The sequence below is a fragment of the Carcharhinus amblyrhynchos genome, chromosome 7 (assembly GCF_965287045.1).
Source record: "Carcharhinus amblyrhynchos chromosome 7, sCarAmb.v2.hapA, whole genome shotgun sequence".
NCBI lineage: Eukaryota > Metazoa > Chordata > Chondrichthyes > Carcharhiniformes > Carcharhinidae > Carcharhinus > Carcharhinus amblyrhynchos.
In genome coordinates, this window is record NC_137330.1 from 110,076,728 (window position 1) to 110,101,436 (window position 24,709).

A 24,709-nucleotide genomic window follows, 5' to 3' on the forward strand; every position below is an offset into this window, starting at 1 on the left:
GCTAACCACTGTGCCACCCACTTCAATGCTTAAACCGTGTTTTAATGCAAAAATTGTCAAGCAATAAGGATTATGAGATTTTTAATAATGTTCATAATGAAGTGGGCAACACGGTGGCACAGTGGTTAACACTGCTGCCTCACAGCGGCAGGGACCCGGGTTCAATTCTGGCCTTGGGTCACTGTGTGGGAAGTTTGCACATTCTCCCCATGTTGGCATGGGTTTTCTCCGCGTGCTCCTGTCTCCACCCATAGTCCAAAGATATGCGGGTTAGGTTGATTGGCCATGAGAAGTTGGCCCTCAGTGTCAGGGGGATTAGTAGGGCAAATACATGGGCTTACGGGAATAGGACCTGGGTGGGATTGTTGTCGGTGCAGGCTCGATAGGTCGAATGGCCTCCTAATGCTCTGTAGATTCTATGATTCTACAACCATGTAAAATGCCAGCAGAGGGCATTCAGTGTTCAGGAACTGAATGGAGGAGTTTGGAGGGGGTGACAAGGAATAGACAGGGATAATTGCAGGGAAGATGCTACCAAGGCTTGATGGTTTTAAGCTATAAAGGAGAGGCTGGATGGAGTGGAACTTTTTACCCTGGAGAGTGGGAGGCCTAGATGGTCAACGCCTTTTCCCAAAGATAGGAGTGTCTAGAACTAGAGGGCATAGATTTAAGGTGAGAGGGCAGAGATACAAAAGGGTCCAGAGGGACATTTCTTTTACTCAGAGTGGTGAATTTCTGTAATAAAACTATCAGAGGTAGTAGTAGAGATGGGAACAATTTTGTCTTCTAACAAGCATTTAGACAGTTACATGGGTATGATGGGTATAGAGGGATATGGGCCAAACTGTGGGCAATCGGGACTAGTGGCTAAAAAAAAGGGCGGCATGGACAAGTTGGGCCGAAGGGCCTGTTTTCATGCTGTAAACTTCTATGACTATCTCACGCACGAATATAAAGAAAGCACAGAGCTTAAAACGCCAACAGCAAACAAAAAAAGCCATATGAATTTGACAAAACATCCTGCTCGGGTTACACCTTCATTGACATTTTCACCAACAGTCACAGGACCAACTTGTGTATCATTTTGCAGGAGCTGAACTAGCCGTGAATGTTAGACACGGTGTATTCCCCGTTTCTTCCCTCGGGAGATGAGGGAATCACTGGAAAGAATGGAGAGAGAAGGGAGCTCATGTTTTGAGTCTAGGTGGCCCTTCGTCACAGCTTTCTTTATTAGAATGGCTCAGACAAAGGGTCATCCAAACCCAAAACCTTGGTTCTATTCTCTCTCTACAGGTGCTGTCAGACCTGCTGAGATTTTCCAGCATTTTCTGTTTCTGTTTCAGATTCCAGCATCCGCAGTATTTTGCTTTTGTATACACTGATAAGATTGGCATCAGTCACATACCCTTGGCTGCCCTGATAAAGTGATGTGCCCTGCCTTGATTTTTGATTTGATTTATTATTGTCACAAGTATTATCATACTGTGAAAAGTATCATTTCTTGCACGCTATGCAGACAAAACATACCGTTCATAGAGAAGGAAAGGAGAGAGTGCAGAACGTAGTGTTACAGTCATAGCTAGGGTGTAGAGAAAGATCAACTTAGAGCAAGGTAGGTACATTCAAATGGCAGCAGGGAAGAGGCTGTTCTTAAGTCAGTTGGTACGTGACCTCAGACTTTTGTATCTTTTTCCAAAAGGAAGCAGGTGGAAGAGAGAATGTCCGGGGTGTGTGGGGTTCTGAATTATGCTGGCTGCTTTGCTGAGGCAGTGGGAAAAGTAGACCGAGTCAATGGATTGGAGGCTGGTTTGCATAATGGGCTGGGCCTCATTCACAACCTTTTGAAGTTCCTTGTGGTCTTGGGCAGAGCAGGAGCCATACCAATCTGTGATACAACCAGAAAGAATGCTTTCTATGGTGCATCTGTAAAAGTTGGTGGGAGTTGTAGCTGAAATGCCAAATTTTCTTAGTGTTCTGAGAAAATAAAGGTGTTGGCAGGCCTTCTTAACTATAGTATCGGCGTGGGGGGACCAGGACAGGTTGTTGGTGATCTGGACACCTAAAAACTTGAAGCTCTCGACCCTTTCTACTTCGTCCCCGTTGATGTAGACAGAGGCATGTTCTCCTTTATGCTTCTTTAGTCGATGACAATCTCCTACTCCCTGAAGTGATTGAATGCAACCAAGTCATTGCTAAGAAACTTTGTGTAGCTAACCGATTGGGAGTGGGACTAGAGCCATATGTAGGCCAGGGCAGATCATGACAGCATATTTTCTTCTCAAAAGGGGTATTGCTGAATTAGCCAGGCTTTTACAAAACCCCAACTCTCAGAAGCCTACAACCATTTAAAGCTCAACTGAGCGTTGATTTGACAGCAGGCAGGAGTTCCACCTCGCCTTGAAAAGGATTCCCGCCTTGGAGAGCTGTCAGCCAATCCGATTGGCCGACAGCTCTCCAACCACTCCAGTCACAGCACTGCAGTGGCCAGAAGAGGTATTGCAGCGCTCAACCTGGAACTTAAGTCTTGGGATGGTTTTCCTGGGGTTCCCAGGGATGGGGAGTCTGGAGGGGGGTGGGCGCGATTGCAGCGTCGGTGGGGGTGGGAGTGAGGGCGAGCCGGAGCTCCTGAATGCACCCTAAGGGGCATTCAGATTGAGGTACCCCGTCCTTGCCCTCCTTCCTGCTCATGATTGAGGAAAATTGAAAAAATAGCCTATTGGTCCATGTGGCAACCTAAAGATTGCACGGGCAACAAAATACTCTGGGCAATAGAAAAGATAATCCGTTCAATTGGCTCCATAATTACTGGCGGGCAGGCAGGCATGCTGCTGAGCCACACCTGTGCCTTCCGACTGCAATAGAATACTGAGAGACCCCAATAGAGTGGACGTGGAGAGGATGTTTCCACTAGTGGGCGAGACTAGAACTTGAGGGCATAACCTCAGAGCGAAGGGACTCTCCTTTAAAACTAAGACGAGGAGGAATTTCTTCAGCCAGATGGTGGTGAATCATTGCCACAGAAGGTTGTGGTGGCCAGGTCATTGAGTGTCTTTAAGACAGAGATAGAAAGGTTCTTGATTAGCAAGGGGATTAAAGATACGAGGAAAAGGCAGGAGAATGGAATTGAGAAACTTATCAGCCATGACTGAATTGTGGAGCAAACTCAATGGGCCGAATGACCTATTTCTGCTCCTATATCTTATGGTCTTCTCCATGTTCTCTCTATCCAGGCCTTTCAGTATTCTGAAATTTTCAATGAGATTCCCCCTCATCCTCCTAAACTCCATCGAGTATGGACCCAGAGTCCTCAAATGCTCCTCATACGTCAAGTTTATCATTCCCAGGGTCATCCTTGTGAACATCTTTTGTACTCTCTCCAAGGCCGGCACATCCTTAGATACCAGGCCCTAAACTGCTCACAATACTACTAATGTTGCTGCACCTGCTTGCCTCTCCTCTCACACTGGAAGCCCCTCCATTGAGAGCCCACCCACCACCCTTACCCGGATGAGGCATCCGTCTCGATGTTAATTAAGGGGGCATTTCCCTGAAAATCCTAATGAGTGACCATTCCCCACCGAGATCTCTGCCCCGGGGACAGCTTCAGGAAGCACAACAGTCCCTTTTCCTGATTATCGTCCTGCAGGAAGGATCCAGCCCAGAGTTAACCTTCAGGGTCAGTGAATCTTCCTCAGAACTGGGACAAGTCTGAAGTGTAACAGGCCTTGAGCAGGCGAAAGGGTGGGATCGTTATCTGGATTTGAAATGTCAGCTCTTTTCTCTCCTTACAGATGCTGCCTAATCTGCTGAGATTTTCCACCATTTTCCCTTTTGGCCACCATATATCAAGTTGATCTTTCTCTACATGCTAGCTATGACTGTAACACTACATTCTGCACTCTCTTCTTTCCTATGGTTTCCTCCTATGGTCTGAAAGATGTGCTGGTTAGGTGCATTGGCCACGTTAAATTCTCCCTCAGTGTACCCGAATAGGCGCTGGAGTATGATGGCGAAGGGATTTTCACAATAACTTCATTGCAGTGTTAACGTAAGCCTATTCGTGACAAAATAAATAAACTTTCAAGAAACAATACTTTTACTGTATAATAATACACGTGACAATAATAAATCAAACTAAATCAAAACCATTCTGAATCAGCCTACCCAAGAGTGCCTCAAGTTGACATCAATGGTGCCTGCAAAGGACATCTTCATCTTTCATACACTGAAATAGCTCTTGGCTGGCCTCACTGTCAAAGAATGTAACCCGCATGCTTCTAAATTAATAGTGGAATATTACATACTGAACATATCCCACTGCCGCCATTATATACTTTGATGTGCGTGGAAAAACTGTGTGGTTTACATTAGAAGTGCCCACGACTTTACATGGGTTCCAGTAAGTCGACTAAAAGTCCAGACTGCGCTAATGGAAAACACTTTCTAGCATAGTGCCACATTCTGTTTTACATGCCTCTTTTCAAAGCACTTTCGGACACTTTATTACATAAAATGGTCACAGATCATTCAGTCCATCGTGAAGGAGATCATTCAGCCCAGCATGTCAATTTCTAGCTCTCCGAAAGAGCAACTCACTGAGTCCTGCTCCCCTCTGTCCCCAGACTCCTGCAGTTCTTTTCATTTCACGTAAGCATCCAATTCCCTGAGTCCCTTTGCTACCCTCTCAGGGGTTCATTACAGATCCTAGCCATGAGCTCCATAAAAGTAATCTATCCTTTTCCTCAAAAAATTCCCTAAACCCTCCCCGGAAGAGACCACCCCATGTCCAATCTCCCTTTCCTCTCCAAATTTGAACATGTTGCTGACTCTCAAATCTGTGCCCACTTTTCCTGGGTTTCCATGTTTGAATCTCTCCAATCAGAACTCCTGTTCCCGCCATCCAAATTATTCAGCTTTTCCCGAATTTACAAATGATATCCTACGTGACTGTGACAGAGGTGGACATTCCTTCCCCATCCTTCCCAACCTCCAACACGGGTGGCCACACCATCCTCTTCCAAGGCCTCCCCTGTTGTCTAGCTGGGTGGCACTGCTCTCACCTGCACCATTATCACCTACCCAATCACAACCAGAGTATCTGAGCTGTGGGTGGCACAGTGATTAGCACTGCTGTCTCACAACACCAGGGCCCTGGGTTCGGTTCCCGGCTTGGGTCACTGTCTGTCTGGAGTTTGTGCATTCTCCCCGGGTCTGCGTGGGTTTCCTCCGGGTGCTCCGGTTTCCTCCCACAGTCTGAAAGACGTGCTGGTTAGGTGCACTGGTCATGCTAAATTCTCCCTCAGTGTACCCGAACAGGCGGCGGAGTGTGGCGACGAGGGGATTGTCACAGTAACTTCATTGCGGTGTGAATGTAAGCCTACTTGTGGCAGTCCTACAGTGTAGGAGGAGGCCATTCAGCCCATCGAGCCTGCATTGACATCTTCTCTGCTGCCATCAGACTTTTGAATGGGCCTACCTCACATTAAGTTGATCTTTCTCTACACTTCAGCTATAACCGCAACACTACATTCTGCACTCTCTCCTTCCCATCACTATGAATGGTATGCTTTGTCTGTGTAGAGTGCAAGAAAGAATATTTTTCACTGATTACTAATACAAGCGTAAATAATAATAAATCAAATACAACAATCCCACCCAGACCCTACCCCCACACATTTACCCTGCTGAGGCTAAGGGGAAATTTAGCGCGGCCAACACACCTAACCTGCACACCTTTCGACTGTGGGAGGAAACTGGAGCGGGGGAAACCCACGCAGACACGGGGAGAATGTGCAAACTCTACACAGACAGTGACCCAAGGCCAAAATTGAACCGGGTCTCTAGCATTGTGAAGCAGCAGCGCTAACCAATGTGCCACTTGAAAGGGATTTTGAAGATGTTAAGAGGTGCAGTTAGGGAGAGGGATTGAAGAGGGAAACACCACAGTGTGGTGTGAGATGGCTGCAAACCATACTACTGATTTTAAAGCCAGTGGAGTTGTGAGGTGTGTGCGTTTGTGTGTGTGTACACAGTGGTCCAGAAGTTACAGAGAGAACATCAGGTCCAGGTGCAGCCCAGCGATGTAAAGTTAACCTCTGACAGTGGGGGTTCAATGGAAAGCCCCTGGAACACCAAAGGACTGTTGTTGTTGTCATGGTGATGAATAAATGCTTAGTGACCCAGAGCAGGTACAAGAACCCCCCTTGCATTGGTCCAGTTACACAGCACGTGTGGCTTTGATAATCTTACAGCAGCCACAGAATGGGAATTGGGACAAGGTGCCACAAGTGGCTGTCTGAAATGCCTTTCCAAAGCCCCTAAAAACTATCAGTAAAGCAGCTCTGATCCCGAGCTTTTCTTCTCATAAATGACGTTGTATTTATGAAAAGTGAAAGGGGGCTTTTTTTCCTAAGTGTTCCTTTCACTGAAACTTAGAAGATAGGAGCAGGAGGAGGCCATCTGGCTCATTGAGCCTGCTCCGCCATTCATCACAATCATGAATGATCTTCCAACTCAATCCTAATCCTGCCTTCTCCCTAAAACCTTTGATCCCATTCGCCCCAACTGCTATATCCAGTCGCCTCTTGAATACATTCAATGTTTTGGCATCAGCTGCTTCCTGAGGTAATGAATTCCACAGGCTCACCTCTCTCTGGGTGAAGAAATGCCCCCTCATCTCCGTCCTAAGTGGTCTACCCTGAATCCTCAGACTGTGACGCCTGGTTCTGGACTCCCCCACCACCGGGGGCATCCTCCCTGCATCTACCAAGTCTGGTCCTGTTAGAATTTTATAAATCTCTTTGAGATCCCCTCATTCGTCTGAACACCAGCGAAAACAATCCTAACTTAGTCTCTCCTCATACATCAGTCCCACCATCCCCGGAATCAGCCTGGTAAACCTTCACTACACTCCCTCGAGAGCAAGAACGCCCTTCCTCAAAAAAAGGAGACCAAAACTGCACACAATACTCTAGATGTGGCCTCAGCAAGACCCTGTATAATTGCAACAATACATCCCTGCTCCTGTACTCAAAACCCCTCTCAATGAAGGCCAATATGTCATTTGCCTTCTTTACCGCCTGCTGCACCTGCGTGCTTACCTTCAGTGACTGGTGCACAAGGACACCCAGGTCCCGCTGCACACTCCCCTCTCCCAATTTACAGCCATTCAGGTAGTAATCTGCCTTCTTGTTTTGCTTCCAAAGTGAATAACCTCACATTTATCCAAATGATACTGCATCTGCCATTGATTAGCCCACTCACCCAACCTGTCCAGATCATCCTGAAGGATCTCTGCATCCTCGTCACAGTTCACCCTCCCACCCAACTTGGTATCATCTGCAAACTTTGAGATGTTACATTTTGTTCACTCATCCAAATCATTTATATATAGCTAGGGTCCCAGCACCGATCCCATTAGTTACTACCTGCCAATTTGAAAAGGATCCATTAATTCCTATTCTTTGTTTCCTCTCTGCCCACCAGTTTTCTATCCAGCTCAATACACTTCCCCCAATCCCATGTGCTTTGATCTTGCACAAGAATCTCTTCATGATCTCAGGCCACCCCAAAGCCAATGATTCACCATTGAATGTGACCAGTGTTACAGTACAGGGAGGATGTTCCTGATGGTGGAGGAATCCAGAATCAGGGGTCACAGTCTGAGGATTCAGGGTAGACTATTTAGGACGAAGGTGAGGAGACATTTCTTCACCCAGAGAGTGGTGAGCCTGTGGAATTCATTACCACAGGAAGTAGTTGATGCCAAAACGTTGAATGTATTCAAGAGGAGGCTGGATATAGCACTTGGGGCAAATGGGATCAAAGGTTATGGGGAGAAAGCAGGATTAAGCTATTGAGTTGGATGATCAGCCATGATCGTGATGAATGGTGGAGAGGACTGGAAGGGCCAAATGGCCTCCTCCTGCTCCTATCTTCTATGTTTCTATGAAACTCACAGCAAGGTTCACAACATGATGACCCAAGTTTCAATGTCATTTGTCTGTAAGAAATCGGGAAGAATTCGCCGGTTCTTCTCCAAAATAGTGCAATGGGGACGTTTACAATTACATGAGGGAAAAGCTCGGCACTCAATTTAACATCTCTTCCTTTTTAAATGTGAATGCACTGGAGGGAGTGCAGGGGAGATTGACCAGGATGCTGTCTGGGATGGAACATTTCAGTTATGAAGAGAGGTTGGGTAGGCTTGGGTTTTTCTCGTTGGGGCAGAGAAGGCTGAGGGGTGACCTGATTTGGGTATGCAAGCTTATGAGGGACATGGACAGAGTGGATAAAGAGCAGCTGTTCCCTTTAGTTGAAGGGTCAGTTATGAGGGGACACAGGCTCCAGCTGAGAGGCAGAAGGTTTAGAGTCATAGAGGTTTCCACGCTGTAAACAGGCCCTTCGGCCCAACTTGTCCATACTGCCTTTTTTTTAAACAAACCATTAAGTTAGTCCCAATTGCCCGTATTTGGCCCATATCCCTCTATACTCATCTCACCTACGTAACTGTCTAAATGCTTTTTAAAAGATAAATTTGTACCTGCCTCTACTACTACCTCTGGCAGCTTGTTCCAGATATTCGCCACCCTCTGTGCGAAAAAATTGCCCCTCCGGGCCCTTTTATATCTCTCCCCTCTCACCTTAATCCTATGCCCTCTAGTTTTAGACGCCCCTACCTTTGACTATCTAGCTGAGCTGTGTCTCATTATTTTATAGACCTCTAGAAGATCACCCCTCAGCCTCCTACACTCCAGAGAAGAAAGTCCCAGTCTATCCAGCCTCTGTTTATAACTCAAACCATCAAGTCCCGGTAGCATCCTAGTAAATCTTTTCTGAACTCTTTCTAGTTTAATAATATCCTTTTTATATGATAGGGTGACCAGAACTGCACACAGTTCAGGGAGGGATGCGAGGAAAAACTTTTTTACCTCAAGAGTGGTGACAGTCTGGAATGCACTGCCTGGGAGGGTGGCAGAGGTGGGATCCTTTAAAAGGTATCTGGATGAGCACTTGGCACGTCATCTCATTCAGGGTTATGGGCCAAGTGCTACACTTGGGATGAGGTGGTTGTTCAGGTGTTTCTAACGTGACGGCATGGACTCGATGGGCCGAAGGACCTCCTCGGGACTGTATGATTTGATGAATCTGATGGTGCAGCACTCCCCAGTACTGCACTGAAGCGTCAGCCTAGACAATGAGCTCAAGTCCCTGGAGTGGTTGAAGCCACAATCTTCTGACTCACAAGTGAGAGTGCTACCAAGTGAGCCACAGCTAACACCACAAGAATAGTTTGACAGCGCTGCCAAACAAACAATGCTGCTGCTATTAAAGATATCATGTGACTGGGATATTTCCAATGCTCAATTCTGTAGGAGATCAGGAGCCAGGGCTTAATCTGGACACGGTTTCAGAAAAGGACTCTTCATTTCGTTTTGATTTGATTCGATTCATTATTGTCACGTATTGGGGTACAGTGAAAACTATTATTTCTTGTGCGCTGTACAGACAAAACATACCATTCATCAAGTGTGGTGGTGCCGGTGTGGTAGTATTGTCGCTGGATTAGTAACCGCAGAGACTCAGGGTAATGCTCTGGGGGACCCGGGTTCAAATCCCACCACAGCAGATGGTGAAATTTGAATTCAGTAAAAAAATCTGCTTCTGGTTCACTAATGTCCTTTAGGGAAGGAAATCTGCCGTCCTTACCTGGTCTGGCCTACATGTGACTCCAGAGAGACAGCAATGTGGATGACTCTCAACTGCCCCCAGTGATGGGCAATAGATGTTGACGTTCGATGAATGAATGGGTGGCACGGTAGCACAGTGGTTAGCACTGCTGCCTCACAGCACCAGGGACCCGGGTTCGACTCCAGGCTTGGGTCACTGTCTGTGTGGAGTTTGCACATTCTCTCCATATCCACGTGGGTTTCCTCCTACACACCAAAGATGTGCAGGTTAGGTGGACTGGCCTTGCTAAGTTGCCCCTTAGTGTCAGGGGGACTAACTAGGGCTATGGGGATAGGGCCTGGGTGGGATTGTGGTCGGTGCAGACTCGATGGGCCAAATGGCCTCCTTCTGCACTGCAGGGATTCTATAGAAGGAGAGGGTGCAGGATATAGCGCTGCAGTTACAGATAGGGTAGAGAGTACAATCGGCTTATTATATGGCAGGGCCATGGCAGTAGGGCAGAAGCTGTTCTGCTGCTTAATTTATTTCTCACCAGGTCAAAAAAGACAAGATTGCGTGAAAACCTTGCTCACTGACTGTGCAGTCTGTCTGGTATCAAACAAGGAGGCCTCCCCATCGCTCTCAATGGTGTGTCTATTCATTGAGCTACACTGATTCGCCACCAGAGGACGCCAGACACCACAACTGTCTGATGGATTTCTGATCAAACTCTGGTGGGAATTTAAAAAATTCATTTTGAAATAACTTGAATCTGGGTTTTGCTGGTATGCATTATGCTGAAACTTGACTTGGAGGGTATAGGGGTTCTAAAAATTGAGGCATGTCTGCAGTGACATTGCAGAGTTTGACATGCCTCAATTCTTCGAACCCCTATCTCCTCCCAAGTCAAATTTCAGCTCAATATCAGCAACGCCCAGGTCAAGTTATTTGAAAAAAAATACATAAATGAGGAACTCCTACTGACTATTACACAGAAGAAGTCTTTTACTTCCTACCCATTGCTTCCACTTAAAACTGAGCAGCTACAGAAATAATGAGAACGCTTGCCAAAAAAATGCAGAACTCCTCATTTCTCTGATGACTTCTCCAGCACATGGCAGTTCCACACACTGTGCCCTGCACAAAGCAGAGTCACAGTATCTGCAATCCTAATGCTTCGCTCCCTTCCCTTGAAGTTTAACCCCCACCTAAGGAAGAAATGCTCATTGAAAAGATCCCACACCCTGCTCTGTAGGCCGAGAAGATATTCTGCTTTCAATAAAAGGTCTTCTGAACTGATTAGAGAAGCAAGCAGCCAGTTTGCAACATTTTTGCAGACTATTTTTTTAAAGGCAAAAAAAAGTTTCAGAACATTGCTTTAGATGTTAAGACATGCTGAACCAATTCCGTTGCTATTTGGTTTTGTAGAACTCTGTGTAAAAGTGTTAATTACGTCCCGGAACGGTGCAACTCTGACTGAAAATGGAAGCACTTGATTGGGGGAATTGAGATTTGCATACCCAATCAGTCAGTCAGAAGCCCAGACACTGTCCTCTGATTGGACTCTTTAATGTGAAGGAGAAGTCCTCTATCTTTTGGTTACAGGGTAGAATCCAATTCTCCTCCAGGCTGTTACAGCACAGGCCCCAGCAACAGGTGGGCCCAGGCCCCAGCAACAGGTGGGCCCAGGCCCCAGCAACAGGTGGGCCCAGGTCCCAGCCACCACACCAAGGTGTGCAAAACAGCAATGACTAACTAATCATCGGAAAATAGGCTCATCCAGACTCGAAACATTGCCTCTATTCTCTCTCCGCAGATCTGCTGACATTTTCCAACATTTTCTGCTTTTGTTTTAGATTTCAGCATCCGCAGCACTTTGCTTTTACATTCGGACTAGCTGCCCATCTCCTCCATCCCTCCCTCTCCCGCCACACCCCGTACACCCCCCGACTCCCCCTCCCGCCGCACCCCCCGACTCCCCTCTCCCGCCACACCCCGTACACCCCCCGACTCCCCCTCCCGCCGCACCCCCCGACTCCCCTCTCCCGCCACACCCCGTACACCCCCCGACTCCCCCTCCCGCCACACCCCGTACACCCCCCGACTCCCCTCTCCCGCCACACCCCGTACACCCCCCGACTCCCCTCTCCCGCCACACCCCGTACACCCCCCGACTCCCCTCTCCCGCCGCACCCCCCGACTCCCCTCTCCCGCCGCACCCCCCGACTCCCCTCTCCCGCCACACCCCGTACACCCCCCGACTCCCCTCTCCCGCCACACCCCGTACACCCCCCGACTCCCCTCTCCCGCCGCACCCCCCGACTCCCCTCTCCCGCCACACCCCGTACACCCCCCGACTCCCCCTCCCGCCGCACCCCCCGACTCCCCACTCCCGCCACGCCCCGTACACCCCCCGACTCCCCCCTCCCGCCGCACCCCCCGACTCCCCTCTCCCGCCACACCCCGTACACCCCCCGACTCCCCCTCCCGCCGCACCCCCCGACTCCCCTCTCCCGCCACACCCCGTACACCCCCCGACTCCCCCTCCCGCCGCACCCCCCGACTCCCCTCTCCCGCCACACCCCGTACACCCCCCGACTCCCCCTCCCGCCACACCCCGTACACCCCCCGACTCCCCCTCCCGCCACACCCCGTACACCCCCCGACTCCCCTCTCCCGCCACACCCCGTACACCCCCCGACTCCCCTCTCCCGCCGCACCCCCCGACTCCCCTCTCCCGCCGCACCCCCCGACTCCCCTCTCCCGCCGCACCCCCCGACTCCCCTCTCCCGCCACACCCCCCGACTCCCCTCTCCCGCCACACCCCCCGACTCCCCTCTCCCGCCACACCCCGTACACCCCCCGACTCCCCTCTCCCGCCACACCCCGTACACCCCCCGACTCCCCTCTCCCGCCACACCCCCCGACTCCCCTCTCCCGCCGCACCCCGTACACCCCCCGACTCCCCTCTCCCGCCACACCCCCCGACTCCCCTCTCCCGCCACACCCCGTACACCCCCCGACTCCCCTCTCCCGCCACACCCCGTACACCCCCCGACTCCCCTCTCCCGCCGCACCCCCCGACTCCCCTCTCCCGCCACACCCCGTACACCCCCCGACTCCCCCTCCCGCCGCACCCCCCGACTCCCCTCTCCCGCCACGCCCCGTACACCCCCCGACTCCCCTCTCCCGCCACGCCCCGTACACCCCCCGACTCCCCCCTCCCGCCGCACCCCCCGACTCCCCTCTCCCGCCACACCCCGTACACCCCCCGACTCCCCCTCCCGCCGCACCCCCCGACTCCCCTCTCCCGCCACACCCCGTACACCCCCCGACTCCCCCTCCCGCCGCACCCCCCGACTCCCCCCTCCCGCCACGCCCCGTACACCCCCCGACTCCCCTCTCCCGCCACACCCCGTACACCCCCCGACTCCCCCTCCCGCCGCACCCCCCGACTCCCCCCTCCCGCCACGCCCCGTACACCCCCCGACTCCCCCTCCCGCCGCACCCCCCGACTCCCCTCTCCCGCCACACCCCGTACACCCCCCCGACTCCCCTCTCCCGCCACACCCCGTACACCCCCCGACTCCCCTCTCCCGCCACACCCCGTACACCCCCCGACTCCCCTCTCCCGCCACACCCCGTACACCCCCCCGACTCCCCTCTCCCGCCACACCCCGTACACCCCCCCGACTCCCCTCTCCCGCCACACCCCGTACACCCCCCGACTCCCCTCTCCCGCCACGCCCCGTACACCCCCCGACTCCCCTCTCCCGCCACGCCCCGTACACCCCCCGACTCCCCCTCCCGCCACGCCCCGTACACTATCCGACTCCCCTCTCCCGCCACGCCCCGTACACTATCCGACTCCCCTCTCCCGCCACGCCCCGTACACTATCCGACTCCCCTCTCCCGCCACGCCCCGTACACTATCCGACTCCCCTCTCCCGCCACGCCCCGTACACTATCCGACTCCCCTCTCCCGCCACGCCCCGTACACTATCCGACTCCCCTCTCCCGCCACACCCCGTACACTATCCGACTCCCCTCTCCCGCCACGCCCCGTACACTATCCGACTCCCCTCTCCCGCCACACCCCGTACACCCCCCGACTCCCCTCTCCCGCCACACCCCCCGACTCCCCTCTCCCGCCACACCCCGTACACCCCCCGACTCCCCTCTCCCGCCACACCCCGTACACCCCCCGACTCCCCTCTCCCGCCACACCCCCCGACTCCCCTCTCCCGCCACACCCCGTACACCCCCCGACTCCCCTCTCCCGCCACACCCCGTACACTATCCGACTCCCCTCTCCCGCCACACCCCGTACACTATCCGACTCCCCTCTCCCGCCACACCCCGTACACCCCCCCCGACTCCCCTCTCCCGCCACACCCCCCGACTCCCCTCTCCCGCCACACCCCGTACACCCCCCGACTCCCCTCTCCCGCCACACCCCGTACACCCCCCCGACTCCCCTCTCCCGCCACACCCCGTACACCCCCCCGACTCCCCTCTCCCGCCACACCCCGTACATCCCCCGACTCCCCTCTCCCGCCACACCCCGTACACCCCCCGACTCCCCTCTCCCGCCACACCCCGTACACCCCCCGACTCCCCTCTCCCGCCACACCCCGTACACTATCCGACTCCCCTCTCCCGCCACGCCCCGTACACCCCCCGACTCCCCTCTCCCGCCACACCCCGTACACTATCCGACTCCCCTCTCCCGCCACGCCCCGTACACTATCCGACTCCCCTCTCCCGCCACGCCCCGTACACTATCCGACTCCCCTCTCCCGCCGCACCCCGTACACTATCCGACTCCCCCCTCCCGCTGCACCCCGTACACTATCCGACTCCCCCCTCCCGCTGCACCCCGTACACCCCCCGACTCCCCTCTCCCGCCACACCCCCCGACTCCCCTCTCCCGCCACACCCCGTACACCCCCCGACTCCCCTCTCCCGCCACACCCCGTACACCCCCCGACTCCCCTCTCCCGCCACACCCCATACACTATCCGACTCCCTTTTCCCAACTATGCATTCTCTCTACCATTCCCACTCCTTACCCTATCTACCCCTACTCTCTCTTTCTCTCTGACTGGCACTGAGCTGATTAAGTATTACCAACACTCGCCATTTCCTTACTAATTCTGGGCTGTTCAGATTTATTTTTAACACGGGCGGTTTTTCATGAGAACATCGAGAGATTTTTAGAAATTTCAATAGTGATTTAGAAGAATTGAAGGAAAATTGCACTTGAAATATCCCAGGGTTTTCACACACACGCGACACACACACACAACCCACCGCATAACACACAGACACACACACAAAACCCACCACATAACACACAGACACACACTCACAACCCACCGCATAACACACAGACACACACACAAAACCCACCGCATAACACACAGACACACACACAAAACCCACCACATAACACACAGACACACACTCACAACCCACCGCATAACACACAGACACACACACAAAACTCTCCGCATAACACACAGACACACACACAAAACTCACCGCATAACACACAGACACACACACAAAACTCACCGCATAACACACACAAAACTCACCGCATAACACACAGACACACACACAAAACTCACCGCATAACACACAGACACACACACAAAACTCACCGCATAACACACAGACACACACACAAAACTCACCGCATAACACACAGACACACACACAAAACTCACCGCATAACACACAGACACACACACAAAACTCACCGCATAACACACAGACACACACACAAAACTCTCCACATAACACACAGACACACACACAAAACTCACCGCATAACACACAGACACACACACAAAACTCACCGCATAACACACACAAAACTCACCGCATAACACACAGACACACACACAAAACTCACCGCATAACACACAGACACACACACAAAACTCACCGCATAACACACAGACACACACACAAAACTCACCGCATAACACACAGACACACACACAAAACTCACCGCATAACACACAGACACACACACAAAACTCACCGCATAACACACAGACACACACACAAAACTCACCGCATAACACACAGACACACACACAAAACTCTCCACATAACACACAGACACACACACAAAACTCACCGCATAACACACAGACACACACACAAAACTCACCGCATAACACACACAAAACTCACCGCATAACACACAGACACACACACAAAACTCACCGCATAACACACAGACACACACACAAAACTCACCGCATAACACACACAAAACTCTCCACATAACACACACAAAACTCTCCACATAACACACAGACACACACACAAAACTCTCCGCATAACACACACAAAACTCTCCACATAACACACAGACACTACCTACCGCATAACACACACACACAAAACTCTCCGCATAACACATACACACACAACCCACTGCATAACACACACACACTCAAAAACTCTCCACATAACACACAAGTGCACACATGCTCAAACACACGCATTCACACGCACGCAAGCACACACACACACGCACACGCACGCAAGCACACACACTCACGCGCACGCAAGCACACACACACACACGCACGCACGCAAGCACACACACACACGCGCACGCACGCAAGCACACACACACACACGCACGCAAGCACACACACACACGCGCACGCACGCAAGCACACACACGCACACGCACGCACGCAAGCACACACACACACACGCACGCACGCACACAGTGGTTACCCAGTTGAACAATGTGTGGAATGTATTACAGGGCCAAGAATTTGACCAAGCAAGGTTATTAACTTGTCCTACCTTTTATCCCCAAGGTGATTCATGCAGAGGAATTTCAAGTGACCTTTTCATGTCAGCTTTGAGTTTACTTGGCCACACGCTAAACCTCTACTTATGCGCCCCACCACCCCCAAAGAATACAAACTTTAATCTTAAATACAAGCAAAACGTACTGGGGGGGAAAATACTCAGCAGGTCTGGCAGCATCTGTGGAGAGAGAAGCAGAGTGCATGTTTCACATTCAATAAGATTCTCCTTCACAACTGGAATTTTAATCGTGTTTGCCTTCTCGTCCATGGTTTAGTTTGCAGACAGGAATGCAGGGCAATGTTGCAAAAGGCGTTACTATTGTGTGGGTCAGGCTGAGTGGACGAAAAGGAATCTTTTCTGGTCTGTTTGTGTTTGTGCTGTTCCCGATAAACCCTGGAAAGCTGAGATTCTGAAAGACGTGCTGGTTAGGATGCGCTGACGTGAAGAGGCGCCGGGGTGTGGCGACTCGGGGAAATTTCACAGTAACTTCGTTGCAGCGTTAACGTACGCCTCACTGTGACGCTAATAAGTAGACTTTCAAACGTTAACTGTTACATCATTTGTGAGCTCCACGTATTGGCTTGTTTTGTAATCAGGGTGACTAAGGGACTACACTTGAGTCACAGGATGCATTTTAAGGGAAGGCTTTCAAACTGATACCAAGGCACAAAGCGGTTTCTGTTTGTTTCACTCACACCCAGTATTTCCCATTTACAGACAAAATGCTGACATATCCTTAAAGAGGAAATATTTTGGGGCCCACTTCCCTATACTATTAGTTTCAATCCCACCCATGCTGAGAAACAGGTTAAGCATAAGCTGCCACCCCAGGGGCAGATGTGCATTTAGCCAACGACCCTCCATATAAAAGCTTCCCCCTTTTTCACAATTTTACCTCTCTCCCACCCACCTCCCCCCCCTCCCTCCCTCCACATCTTCACATGTCACAGTTTACCCTCTGATTTTAGTTTCTCTGCCTGTTGGCCATTCACACCCTTTATTCTCTCTGTGGGCTGCCATTAGCAGCCTTTTCCCTGGTTTCTGTGGCTATGACTCATCTTTCGTTCCCTCCTCCTGCAGTGTAAAAATCTCCCACTTCCTACGCCTTTTAGCTTCGACAGAGGGTCACCTGGACACGAAACGTCAGCTCTTTTTCCTCTCCTCACAGATGCCGTCAGACCCGCTGAAGTTTTTTTCTCTTTTGGATTCAGACCCTTTAGTCTAGCTTGGGTTTCCTCCGGGTGCTCCGGTTTCCTCCCACAGTCCAAAGATGTGTGGGGTTAGGTGGATTGGCCATGATAAATTGCCCCTTAGTGTCAGGGGGACTAGCTAGGGTAAATGCATGGGGTTATGAGGGTAGGGCCTGGTGGGATTGTGGTCAGTGCAGACACGATGGGCTGAATGGCCTCCATCTGCACTGTAGGATTTTATGATTCTATATCTGTGCTCCTGATTCTAACCCCATACACATTCCCAATTTTAATTGCTCCACCACTGATGACCATGTTTTCAGTTGCCAAGGTCCTGAGCTCTGGAATTCCTCCCGACACCTCTCCTATCTCCTTTAAGATACTCCTTAAAACCTCTCTTCTTTGACCAAGCTTTGGGCATCAAACCTAATATCTCCTTAATTGGCTCCATGTCACACTGTTTTATAATGCTCCTGTGAGTTACCTTGAGATGTTTCATCGTGTTAAAGACGCCGTACTAATATACGTTGCTGTTGCTGTTGCTGGAGTGCCTGAGGATGATCCTTTCCACATTCCCCTCTCCCAATTTACAGTTCCTTGACACTGTGAAGAACAGGTACGTGTAAGGTGGACATCCCACAAAGGGCCTGTTAGATTTGACCAGACGAAAGAGTTGCCATAACTTGCCACCCTCTTCCCTTTCTTCAACAACGTGCATCTTTGTTGACCATCCCTTTAAATTGAGTAGCTTGCTGGGTCATTTCAGAGGGCACATCGCTATAGCTCTGGAGTCACATGTAGGCCAAACCAGGTAAGGACAGCAGATTTCCTTCCCCAAAGAACTTGGTGAACCAGATAGGTTTTTCCGACAATCGACAATGGTTTCATGGCCAACTAAGTTGACTGGCATGGAGGGCAGTGTTGCCTGGCATTAGCTAGGAGGAGAGGTCGGAGAAACTTGGTTTGTTCTCACTGCAGTGACATAGGTTGGGGAGCGACCTGATAGAAGTCTACAAGACTATGAGGGTCATGGACAGAGTGGATAGTTAGAAGCTTTTTCCCAGGGTGGAAGAGTCAATTGGTCGGGGGCATAGGTTTAAGGTGTGAGGGACAAGGTTTAAAGGAGATGTACAAGTCATTTTTTTTTTTACACAGAATGTGGTGGGTGCCTGGAACTTGTTACCGGGGAAGGTAGTGGAAGCGGATACGGTAGTGACTTTTAAGGGGCATCTTGACAAGTACGTGAATAGGATGGGAATAGAGGGATACGGTCCCCGGAAGGGTAGGGGGCTTTAGTTCAGTTGGGCAGCGTGGTCGGTGCAGACTTGGAGGGCCGAAGGGCCTGTTCCTGGACTGTAATTTTCTTTGTTCTTTAAGGATGGGCAATAAATGCTGAGCACGTCCCACAAATGAATAAAAAAAGTCCTGAGACTAGCTTTCAATTCCAGATGTTATTAATTGAATTTAAATTCCACCAGGCGCCATAGTGGAATTGGATGGGATGTGGACGCCACTGACAAGGTCAGTATTTTTGGCCACCCCCTACTTGCTTGGCTGTGTCAGAGGTCAGTTAAAAAGTCAGCCACACAGGCTGGAGTCACATGCAGGCCAGACCAAGTAAGGGTTGTAAGTGAACCAGATGGCGTTTTATAATGGTCAGTAGTGGTTCCACGGCATCATTAGTTTTAAAGTTTATTTTGTTAGTGTCACAAGTCGGCTTACATTAACACCACAATGAAGTTGCTGTGAAAATCCCCTAGTTGCCACGCTCCAGCGCCTGTTCACGCACACTGAGGGAGAATTTAGCATGGCTAACGCACCGAACCAGCACGTCTTTCAGACTGTGGGAGGAAACTGGAGCACCCGGAGGAAACCCTCGCAGACACGGGGAGAACATGCAGACTCCGCACAGACAGTTATCTGAGTCGGGAGTCGAACCCGGGTCTTTGATGTGTGAGGCAGCAGTGCTAACCACTGTGCCACCATGCCGCTTTTAACAGGTACGACCTTTACTAGTCGAATTTAAATTCCACCAGCTGTGATGGGATTTGAACCCATGTCCACAGACTCTCTGGATCATTAGGCCAGTGACCATCTCCTCGATCGCCCATTCCCCAAAAACCTACCTGCCCACCACTTCCAAATGCACTTCAAACAAGCACGTGATACCCAGACCCCAAAAATTGAGTTAAAAAAAACATTATTATCCTGCTAATGTCGTAATCAAAACCAGCTCGCAAAGCCAAATCGCCTAATGTTCATCCTGTGATGACTATGCACTTCGGAAGCCATTCGCGACTGTAACATGACCTTAAAATGGTATTTCACACTCCCATCCTTCTCCGAGAATGCAGAATGAATGCAGCACTCCCATGGGTGAAACACAATACACTCACACCCAGAAACTGTGATACCAAAGCTATGAAAACACGCAACTTACTGACAACAAACCCAAATGGTTTCTCCCCTCTTGTTGCCTACTGCCTCAGACTGCTCTGAAGAATCTAGAAGAAAATTTGAGTTTAAGTTTATTTATTAGTGTCACAAGTAGGCATACATTGCAATAAAGTTACTGTGAAAATTCCCTTGTCACCACACTCCGGCACCTGTTTGCGTACACAGGAGGGAGAATTTAGCACGGCCAATGCACCCACGTCTTTCAGAGGAAACCCACGCAGACAAGGTGCGGACTCCACACAGACAGCGACCCAAGCCAGGAATCGAACCTGGGTCCCTGTCGCTGTGAGGCAGCAGTGCTAACCACTCTGCCACCACGCTGCCCGGACTGCGGGGATTCAGATCACAACGTATTTCCCACTGAGCGACTCGAATCTAAGATGCGGCATTTATTTCCAAAGCCGGATGGAGGAAGCATGTGATGGCCCGAGGGGGACCTGTCGCTTTAAGACATTCCCATAATGAATGGGGTTTCATGCATGCTGACTGGTTTTTTGCATGAAGCTATTTTTAATACATCTTTTAAAACTTTTTTTATGAATGCAAGCTCTGAAGGCAACCACTTCCTCCCAAAGCGAAAGCAGCGGAGCAGTCAGTTCGTTAACCTTGCTCACTGGAAATTTGAAATTGAAATTTAAGAAGAAAAGAAACGGTTTTAAATAACAGCGCGCACGTCTTTTAGGGATGACCATAGTTAAGTGCTATTTTTCTTTAACTGCAGACCCTGACAGGTTCATTCACTGCCAGATTCCAGTTGGAGAACACAACTCTAACACGGGATGGCTTCGCTGTATTTTCTCCAGGGTGGGAGGGACCGTGTTACTTAGGTGCAACATTCTGAAAACTGATACCAAAAACGGAACTGCTGATCATTCGTAGCTAAGAGGACTGTTTTACACACACACACATGCCTCGCCAATCTCATTCACCCACTCCTGTGAGAAATTAAACCAAAAAACCCGCTCGTGTGAGCTTGTGGGATTTCAATTGTAGAGAAATGCCCTCCGTACAGGACATAGACTGACACCCCTCCTCCAATTCAAGCGCTGATTAAGCAAAGCATGAACACGTTACACGTTATCGTATCTGTGACAAGAAGGTGGTGGTGGTGGGGGGGTATATGGTTGATCGCAGACCTGTTAACTAAGTTAACACCAAATGCTCCAACTGCTGTGGAACAGGTACCCAAGGCTACAAACAGCCAAGCCAAATCTCCTGACGCTGCGTTTACAGAAGGGGCATCCCCCCCCCTCACTCCTTTCTTCTTGCCATGCAGTTCAGTGCCAGAGATCTATCTTTTGCCACATTTAATCGAGTGAGCCATGCTTTTTCAATACTAAACGCCAATGAACACAGATTGGAGCATGCTCAGGGGTTCCAGCCCCCTCTTCCCCATACAATGGATATTTTTAAATTCTTTTTACTCCATTCTTAAAGTTACAAAGTCAATGTTCAGAGTGGATCAGACAAACCAGAATCCATTCCTTTCTTGCTCCAAAAACCAAATTCAGAATCCAATTGAACGTGTTTCTACACAGAAAGTAGTTAAGGCCAAAATGTTGTGTGATTTCAAGAAGAAATTAGATATGGCTCTCAGGGCCAAAAGGACCAAGGGGTATCGGGGGAGGAATCAGAATATTGAATTCGATGGTCAGCCATGATCAAAATGAATGATGGAGCAGGCTTGAAGGGCCAAATGGCCTACTCCTATGTTTAGAATCTTAAAAGTGCAGAAGGAGGCCACTCAGCCCATCGAGTCTGCACGGACCACAATCCCACCCAGGCCTTATCCCCATACATTTACCCTGGCTAGTCCCGTTGACATTAAGGGGTAATTTAGCATGGCCAGTCCACCTAATCAGCACACCTCTGGAGGGTGGGAGGACACCAGAGGAAACCCACTTAGACACGAGGAGAACATGCAGACTCCGCACAGACAGCAACCCAAGCCGGGAATTGAACCTGGGTCCCTGGCGCTATGAGGCAGCGGTGCTAACAACTGTGCCACCGTGCTGCCATAAATTCAGTTCAAAGTCCCCACAAGAGAGACAAACAAGATCCAAGCTGACAAGATAAAGCATCGTACCCCATCTTGGGCTTGATCTTAGCCAGAAAATAGAGATCATTTTGATCCCTGTGTCAGATTTTTGCCATTCAGTCATTTCTTAAATCATTTCTATTGCTGCATTCAAACTTCATGCATGCTATTTTAAAAAAAAATGTTAACTTGTCCTTCTCCTGCTTAGATACCAGACACTGCTGAACCTCACTGCTGCTTCCAAACATCATTGCACTTACACCGCAAACTATCTGATGGGGTGTGGGGAGGAGGAGGAGGAGGGGGAGTGGGGGGTGGGTGGAGAAACATCTATCAAATCTGCACGTGGCAGATTCCAAATGAAAGCTCTCCAATATTTTCAGTTTCTTTCTTCCAAAAGCAATAATTAAAAGAACAAAGAAATAGCATGCTGCAAATAAAAGAAGCCTTGAAACGCAAGGAAGGGAAGCATCTGCTCTGCATCACTGTACACACAGCTCAGGAATACTCAGATTACAGAGCTTAGCTGCTGTGGAGTCTCCAGGTTTAATATTGCTTAGTAGCAAGACCTATCTTCTCCATGACGCCGATGTGCAAGGACACTGCCAGAGTCAAATTCCTGCTTTAAGGATGTCATCTGTCTCCCAGCTCAGAATGAACTCCCTCCCACTTTTAGTTATGTTATCCTGTGTTCAAGGGAGCAGGTTGCATTGGGGGACCAGTCCTCTTTCCTATCCAGTTTACACTTATGCCCAGGTCCTGGGGCCTGACTCCCATTTGTCCCTCCCCTCCAGGGAGCCTAGTGCCCAGTCTTTTTTTTTGTTGCTTCCCCATTTCCCCAAGTACAAGTGCCATTTTTGCACACAAGTGTCGATTTGAACGCATTTCTGCCCCAGGGCGGTAGACACGACAACATTATTAGTTTAAAAATAGTGTTATATAAATCACTGCCCAGTTTCCGAGCATCCCCTCTGACAGGGAAAGAAACAGTTCAAGGGATGACTACGTGCCAACTCTGAGAAGTCTCTGAATGTAAACCGGCTGCTCAGTCATGCAAGGAATGTAACCAAGGAATTACATAATGGGAGTGCAACTTGTGTATCTGAGGAATTGTGGAGCTTGCTGGAAACTTTAATTGCAACCAGTTTATTACTTAGCTGCGTTGTAGCAACATGAAGTGAAAGGCCTTTGAAAGAAAATGTTGTCGTTCGCATATTTAAATTGATCTAAAAGAGGTCATGGATAAATCGGGGGAGAGTTATTAACACCCAGAATTTCTTCCAGATTTGCACCAGGAGGGTTACATTGCACAGCAAGGTAACCAGAAGAATCTTTCACCTTAATTGACCCCCAGCCAATAAAATTGTGTTACTTTTTTTTCAAATTTCTTTGAATTTTTCGTAAAAAAAAAGAAACAGGAAGCCTTGTTACAACTTCAGTGCACTTACTTACTATACCACATACTTCCTCTACAGAAACTGTGAACCAGCAGAGCAATTTCCCTCAATAATCTAATCAATGACTACAGGCGTGTATTAGACTCACACAGGGCTGCAATTCATACCGTAAAATGCAGATTGGAACGACACATAGAAAACATTAACCTGCATTTCCACCCCCCTCCCCTCCCCCACAACAAAAAAAAGTGTGGCTCGAATACCACAAACTAAATGCAGGATTGAATTAATTATTGTGGCATCCCCCCACATTAAAAGCGGATTTTTAAAAAAAACTATCGGACATTATCTGTGCAAATGTAAGGGCAGCATCCCATATAGGATCACATAATACAAATGTACGAGCAGGCAAAACAGAGGAATATCTTGTCACTTACCACTGCAGGAAGCTTTCTCCTGCATTTTATTTTTGCTGAAGATGCCAGGTCCCCTCAAATGACAGCTTGTCACAAGTTTGAATAATCCCTTTCTCTCTTGTCCCCCACTAAAACCCCTCCACACACACACCCCCCCCATTCCCTCTCTCTATCCCTTTTCTGAGATGTGCTTCTTCTCTAACCCTTTGCACATGCCTGTCAGTTTTTGTGTTGTATGTTAGCCTCTGAGCTCCAATTGCCTGCACTCAGTCACTCACTCACTCACTCTCAGGCTGTCTCTGCCTGCCTTTCCAGCCGTAAACCTCAGAGTGCGAGGGCTGCTCCGGGTTACCGTAAAGCTCAGAGTGAGAGAGCAGCGGCTGCACCTTGCAAGAAGCCTGGTTCCCCCCTCCCCACTGGGTGCAGCCCGAGGACAGTGCAGGGGCTGGGGCAGGTTGTTTTGTTACATTGGAAGGTATGAGTGGTTGCTCCCCTCTTCGGATGTAACAAAAACTTTTTTTTATTATTCCTGGACGACACCAACTGGTAACTGTACTGTTAACTGTATTCATAAATGAGATTTTTAGATTATTTGTTCATCCCTCAGTGCCCTTTCCAACTAATAACTAATGGTTGGGTCATTTCCCTAAACTGAGTGTTTTTTTATAGCCGCATGCCAATGCTAAGTCCTGTTCT

General features: G+C 49.9%; 1 protein-coding gene across 3 annotated transcripts in view; it reads right to left on the bottom strand.

Moving 5' to 3' along the window:
• Nucleotides 1-24,282, bottom strand: part of LOC145345201 (uncharacterized) — a 559,547-nt gene extending 535,265 nt beyond the window's left edge. For all 3 annotated transcript variants that reach the window (XR_013887040.1, XR_013887039.1, XM_080192941.1), the window contains exon 1: nt 24,035-24,282. The gene's annotated coding sequence lies outside the window, so the exon portion shown is untranslated. The remainder of the gene's footprint in view (nt 1-24,034) is intronic.
• Nucleotides 24,283-24,709: the final 427 nt, after the last annotated feature.